General features: G+C 32.6%; 1 pseudogene; it reads right to left on the minus strand.

Annotated features, from left to right (window-relative positions):
- Positions 1–209: 209 nt before the first annotated feature.
- LOC125824225 (heat shock 70 kDa protein 15-like) lies at positions 210–1,797 on the minus strand (annotated as a pseudogene).
- Positions 1,798–7,312: the final 5,515 nt, after the last annotated feature.

Here is a 7,312-nt window from a genome sequence, read left to right on the forward strand (position 1 = left end):
ATTTGAAAATCTTGATTTTAGAGTGTCATTATCAATAATATAACTTGATAGGCCATGGCTGGCCGATATTGATCACACCAATTAAACAACAAAATGTTGATTGCTACTATAGGTCCCTTTAAAGTTGCGAGTATAATGAAAAAAGTAATACAAATCAAACCAAGTCTTTACCTTCATGAACTCTTTGAAGATCAAACAATCAACTTAACTCATGAAGAACATGGCGTAGTCTCATATTTGTCTATCTAAATTGGCTTGGCAGCAGGTGGTACTTCGCTGCCAGCACTGGTACCAAATTACCAATAGTTGCATTTGCATTTCCTGCATTAGGAGTCTCTTCACTCGGAGGTTGTTTTTCACCTCGTTGAGGTGATTAACATGACGGTGTATCAGGAGTTGCTGGCTTAGGCTTTGTTATTATAGGCCTACAGACCCTATCAAATGCCTCTGCCTTCCTTCAAACATCAGCTGACAAATGAACAGGGTTGTCATATTTTGGAAGAGCATCCTAACACTGGCTTTTCTCTCTAAACCAAGCCTCAAGCTTCGACACACTCGTTCACAAACTTCTTCTTCTCCGCTAAATCAATGTGATCAAACATTCTCTAACTATTTATGCAATAAATAAATTGGTCAATCACAGGACCCCTCTCCGTGTACTCCTTATATTGTTGTTATATCAGATCACCTTGCTTTTTAAGCTCCTCAATCTTGGAAATGTAAACACCCCTAGTTTCATCCTCTCTATCTTTATACAACCAATCTTCCATTTCTTGAAGTTTAGCAATAAAATTTTCTCTTTCTGAATCAGTTACAAACTCTTGATATATATCTGAAAGCTTATCCCCCATGTCATAAGCATAGGACTCAGTAACATTCTTCCTGTCCTTTGTATCTTCCATTACATGGTCCTGAAGAGCCATTTCAAATTCTTTCGCATTAGCCTTTTGAACATCAGCAGTTCCCATTGCACCATAAACAATTTCAGTCACTGGTATAGATGTCTTCATGACCTTTTTCTTAGGTGCTTCAACCTTAGCATCTGTCTCCATATGGACATGTTTGTCTCCAGACTCCAGAACACCATTCAGCTCCTTTTGCATCAATTTCCGATGTAGTTGAAGGAGCAGCATCAACTGAAGCTTCATCTGTTTCCATTTTGGCAGGTTCCTTAGCTGTCTTTTTCACAACTTGGACTTCCACATCTTCCTCTTCAAAAAGCGTTACTTTGACGTTTAGTTTAGCCCTTTGACCCTTTGCAGATTGGAATGGTCCAATCGTGTAAGTATTGATCTTTGTTGGTGCCTGCAGTTTACTAACATCAACATATTGTACATCTATTGTAAATATTCCAGATCTGTAGAATGTTAGAGCTTTCACACTGGGTATCGGATTTTCTTTGGAGAAAACAATTGTGAATTGATGATTCTTCAAAGCTCCATTTTGTGCACCTGGAGCAGGCCCCTTCCATGATAATGAAATTGAGAAAGGGAAGCTCTCATTGACCTATAATTCCCGCACTTTAAAGGTAGGACTGAGAATAGAGCATTGCAGTGCACATTCTTTGGCCAAACAGTCACTTGCATTCATGTTGTGCTTCTGTTCCTTACCGAAAAACATTGTCAAAATCCTCATAATTGTAGGCACTGGAGAGCTTGACCCAACAACCTCAACTGCAAGAATGTCCTCAGTAGTAAGCCTAGCTTCAACAAGAGATTTCTCCAGTGGTTTCTTCACTCTCTCCAAGATAGGGATACTGATTGTAACAACTAATTTAATCTTATAAAGGAAAAACATATTTTTGACATGAAAATAAGATAATTTTAATTACTTGACAACACCAAGTTAGTGTTGAATTAAAAGTTAACAACAACTAAGTAAAAGAATAGTCCTTGTGCAGCTTTTTGGGATTAAATAGGAGATGCATTTAACTCTCGTAACATGTTCGATAAGATTGTCAACAACTTTAGAAATTATGGATAATTTATTGTTATGAGGTGATGTTGGACAGTGATACTGTGAAAGTGTATCATCAGCACCTATGGTTACTTAATGAGGATATATTTATAGCTTTCAAAAATTGATCCTTTCATAAATAATTTAATGTATTTGTTGAACTTTGATTGTCTTCTTAGTTCCACAATAAAACATATTTTATGCTATGAGTGCCTAATCTGTGGACTATAATTTTCATTGTTACTACTTATTTACCACACTACTCCTGGATTGGATATGTATGTGAGCTTACCAGACAGATCTTTAAGCTTTTATTATTTACCATCATCACATTTGATTTTATTGGTCATGCTAAACATAAATGGACAATAGAGAAAAATCTTTGGTTCAAGTTTGAAGGAACCAAATAAGAATTAGACCGTTTGTCCTTTGGCTTCCTTAGCATTAGCAGAAGCTTAGGAGTTTTTTTGTGTGAGGTATAAGATATAATAATCTCGGGCTGAAATATAGAATTATTTTATCCTACGTTTGGTTGGAGGTATTAGGTAGTCCTTTGGTTATTTATCCTACTATTTATATCACAGTGATGTGATAAGTTATCTCACATATATGGTGAAATGACTATCAGAGGATAACTTATTCTGGGATAATTAATCCTTGGATAACATATTCCCAACCAAACGACCCTTAGTGTACACCTTAATGCAAACTCTATCAGATGGTTGGAACTATAATTTCTTGAGAATATGTAATCTTTATTCAATAGATTCAAGATGTTATAATTGCTATATGATAATGTGATGTCAAGTTATGTTCTTAGCTAGTTCATTTACTGAAGATCAAGGATACTGTTGTTAGCATTTGAAGTATCATGTGTGCAGTAGGTTCACTGGTTTTAAAATCAATTTAAAGATTAAAACTGCTAGAAAAATGTCTACTCTGTAGTCTTCTACACTTCAGAAATATAAAGTAAGTTTTCAAAAGGAAGAACGAAGTTGTATAAAAAAAAAATTATAATGTGATGTACATGAAGTAGAGTGACACTTCTTATCTTTCAAAATGAATATCGTCAAAATAAGATATTTGTTAGACCACCAGGTAGTAGTTACAGTGATTCCACGACACACATGCTCTCTTCCTCTTTAATTAATTAGTAGAGAATAGTTACTTTAAAATACATGCTGCAAATTCATAATGATTTAATTTTAGCACGTGCATGTTTTTTTACTTTGCACATTAAGATTTTTTTTGGTCAAGTAAATATTATTAACAACATGCAATCCTTTATTTTCGGGTGAGTTTCTCTTAGTCATACATTTTATGATTGAAGATGACTGCACAGTTCTTTTTATATAGGCAAGTAATGCATCCTGCAATGTGCCACCTCTTTCGAATATGATCAATTGTATTTCCAGCACCTGTTGTCCACATATTCAAAACTTGTCTCGAGTTTTTACAGCCGAGGGTCCAACAATCTACTGGCTTGAGTTTGTCAAGAGCATCTAAATCACCGTAACTAACTCTTGACATTCATGTAAATCCAAAATATTTGGAAGCAAGACGTCAGTTTTGGGACTCCATTATTGATTCTGTAAGCTTTTAGTGAATTCCTAACCCCCCCCCCTCCCCTCCCTTGACATCTATTCCCTTCTCAAGTTCTTTCATTTAATTTCTAAATTATCTTTGTCTGCAGATTGATTTGTGTTTTCTGGTGTTGTAGTAAACATTTATTTTAATTTGTCATTTGTTCCCCCCTTGGTTCTCATATCCATACCTAATATTCGAAATTGTCAAATTAGATTTAAGGATGTGGCCAAATTTATGAAAATATCTCCAAAAAAAATATAGTACTAATATTCTCTGAAATGTATTTTTTTTAAAAAATAAAAATAGGCAAGTATGTTATATATTCAAAAGTGGAACAACTTAGCACTAAGGCGGTGCTAAGGAAGTAGACATAAGTGAAAACCTTCTGTACATAAACGAAAAGAAGGTTTCCTACTGTGGAAGTCCTATCTTTGTAGAGTAACTATAAAATCTACCATGTTATTTTCGTCCTTTACATCTTGTAGATTACATCAAAAGTCAAAAATCATAGACAAAATTGTATTTAAGTTGTTGTACACTACTCATCTTCCATTCAAAACATCTGGCATTTTTATTTTCTATAAAATCCAACATTTGCTGGCATGGACTGTGATTCAATACTTGGCACTCTATGTTTTTTTTAATATTTGTACTTTATTAGCTTTCTTTGTGGTTAGTTTTGCTTTCCACCTATCTTTTGGTTCTATGGCCTCTATCCGGGGAGTTCTCTTATAGAATAAATTTTGTTTTCTATCTTTTTGACATACTTCCATTATGTTTTAGATCTCTTTTCAACTAAATTATATGGATGACTCTGTGCATTTGTGTTGTTTTATTTGTGGTTAATCTTGATATTGTTGAAGAGAAAAGGAGATAAACATAGTAGAAAAAATGTTTTAGAAATTTTTTTATCAAGTTGACATAAATTTGTTATTTTGACAGATCAAAAATTTTAAATTTGAAGAACCGGCCTGCATCTGATCAGAGTGAAGTGGAAGTATGAGCAACTGAAAATGAAAGAACAAGTTGAAGCACAAGACAAACCTACTGGTTTATGTTTTAGGAATTATTTACAGATATTCTCATTTATACATATTACAATTTTATTCTCTTTTGTAAGGAGTTGATATTTAATGTATTATAATAAGGATAGAAAATTTTATGCAATGCAACACTACACTTCTTTGTAATTTACTATGAAATTTTATATGTATAATCACAATGTTGATTATTTGGTCACTAGTTTTTTATAGTGATCAATTATCAAAAATCGGATGTCACTGATTGTTGATAGATAATTAGCAAAGGTAAAATCTGGTTGCAAAAAGCACTATCAACAATCAGATTTGTCATCGTAAAAAGAATTTTAACGACCAAAATGACAACTAACGAAGGGAAAAATCGGTCGATGAAAAAAGTTATAACGACTGTATTTCTTGTTGTCGCTAAATATTTTTTTAACGATCCCATTTTTAATTTGGTTGTTAACTTTTAACGACCGAGCTTTTAATGACTGGTGACGATCAATTTTTGTCTTGTAGTTATAGGCTTTTAACGACTGGATTTGGACTTTTAACAATATAATTTCCTTTCGCTAAAGGTCATTTTTCTTGTAGTGGGGATTCATTTGGAACCCCATACACACAAACCACATATGCAAATCCATTATACTCGACGTTCTGCACTCAATGAAATTTTTAAAATACGAATCTGAGGTCTCCTTGACCGAACATCCGTGAAAGCCACAAGAAACTAACATAACGCTTAAAAAGGTCAAAACGAGTTCAGGACCTCTTCAAAATCAACCAAGACCTCATATAGGCCTAAAATCATCCCCCGAATTCAACAAAACTTTTGGAATCCCAATTCAAGCATTCGATTCCTGAATGCTGACCAAAGTCAACCCAAAAGCTAAATTCTCACAATTTTCCAACTTAGGACCTCAAATCCTCAAAAAGACTTTGAATCTGAAATCGAATACTCTCACCGACCAAATTCCACTTTCTGGGACTAACGGAATCAACGAATTCTATTCCGACACTCAAAATTCCAAAAGACACCAAAAATCACTTTTAACAACTTGAAACTTTCAAATTCAAAACTTACCAAAATACACAATATATAACTCAAAGTTCGAAACCGACTTTACAAAACTCAATCATAAGAGACTCGGGGTCGATATTAGGAGGGATAAAACGGTAAATTCATGAAACCCTCCAAAAATGACTAACCAAATCATTACAATATTGTACTCTCTCCGTTTCAAAAAGAATAGCCTAGTTTGACTTGGAATGGAGTTTAAGAAAATGACTTTTTAATCTTGTGGTCTTAAACATGTCACATAAAAAGTTGAAATGAAAGTGTTGCCAAAAAAGGAAAGGAATCATTCTTTTTTAAACAGACTAAAAAGAAATTGGGTCATTCTTTTTTAAACAAAGGGAGTAGTATTTTTTCCAACAACTTATACTATTGAAACTACCAACCCTCCTTTTATTTACTTTTTTAAAATTATTTATTATGTATCACTTTCTTATTACATGAAATAAAACCCCAACTTCTACTAGATTTTTTTCCATGATTTATTATTTGTCATTAGCTATTTGTTGATGAATTGCATCTGGCAGAGAACATACTCTTGCTTTGTATTTAAAAAAAATCACTCCAAACAAGCAGCAAAGAAATAAAAACGTGAAACTAGTAGAAAAACAAAGGTGATTTCAGTCCCATTATTGCCGCTTATGGTCCACTGATTATTTTAGACTTATTTTTGGAAAGGATATTTTTGGATTCTCTCTGTGGTACTGTCATGGTATGAAGGCACCTTTAAATAATAATGGTAATAATTATAAATAAATCTTTTTTTTTTATAAAAGAAACAATAGCATATTCTTTACATTCTTGACAAATGGAAACTACAGATAATGAGTCACATGCCCACCCCCTTTTTTTGGCTGGTAAAGTGGTATTAGTACAACCAACAATTACATATACTATTTATATGTGAAAGAAAAGCAAATAAAAGATCATATATTGAAACCAAATGAATAAATAAATAAATAAGATCAAATATTTGTTCAAGAAACTAATGCTATCATTCTAACCACGATTTAAATATGTTCAAAATTTTGTTAAATCAATTTTATTTTTCAATGTTTGTATTATGAGGCCATTGAGAACAAATACATATTTTGATGAAATTCTCATGAACCATTTTACATTTATTATCATCGATAGTCAAGTAGGATGATAGTCAAGTAATGCAATGTTACTTTAAAAATCTTGGATGACAATTAAACACATAAAATTTAATAGGCTTAAAATAGCAAAATTTGATGGAAATTAAGGGAGAGAATAAATTTAAAAGAGTTTAATGTGAATATCAAATTCAATTCAAAGAAAGAAGCAAATGATTAGTCAACCTTTTTTCGGTGAACAAATGATTGATTATTGAGTAAAGAAGATGTTTTTTAGCTTCAAAGGCCATGTTACTACATTCAGTATAAAGAATAAAGGAGTAAGTCATCCACGGCCCTTTAAAATTATTCGCATAATTCATTTAAATATCTCAATTAAGACTTGTATCTATTGGACACTTTGACTATTTTGAATTTGAACCATGTTGACACTTTATGCAGATGTGATACAAAAAGTGTAATTCACACCTTGTTAGGCGCATGAATCATTTAATCAACACATTTTTAGATTTTTTCTTTTGTGTTTCTCATTATTTTATTTTAAAAAAAATAACAATCTTCCTTTTTTCGCCAAT

Source organism: Solanum verrucosum, unplaced genomic scaffold (genome assembly GCF_900185275.1).
Source record: "Solanum verrucosum unplaced genomic scaffold, falcon-dt-bn FXZP01000017.1, whole genome shotgun sequence".
NCBI classification, from domain to species: domain Eukaryota; kingdom Viridiplantae; phylum Streptophyta; class Magnoliopsida; order Solanales; family Solanaceae; genus Solanum; species Solanum verrucosum.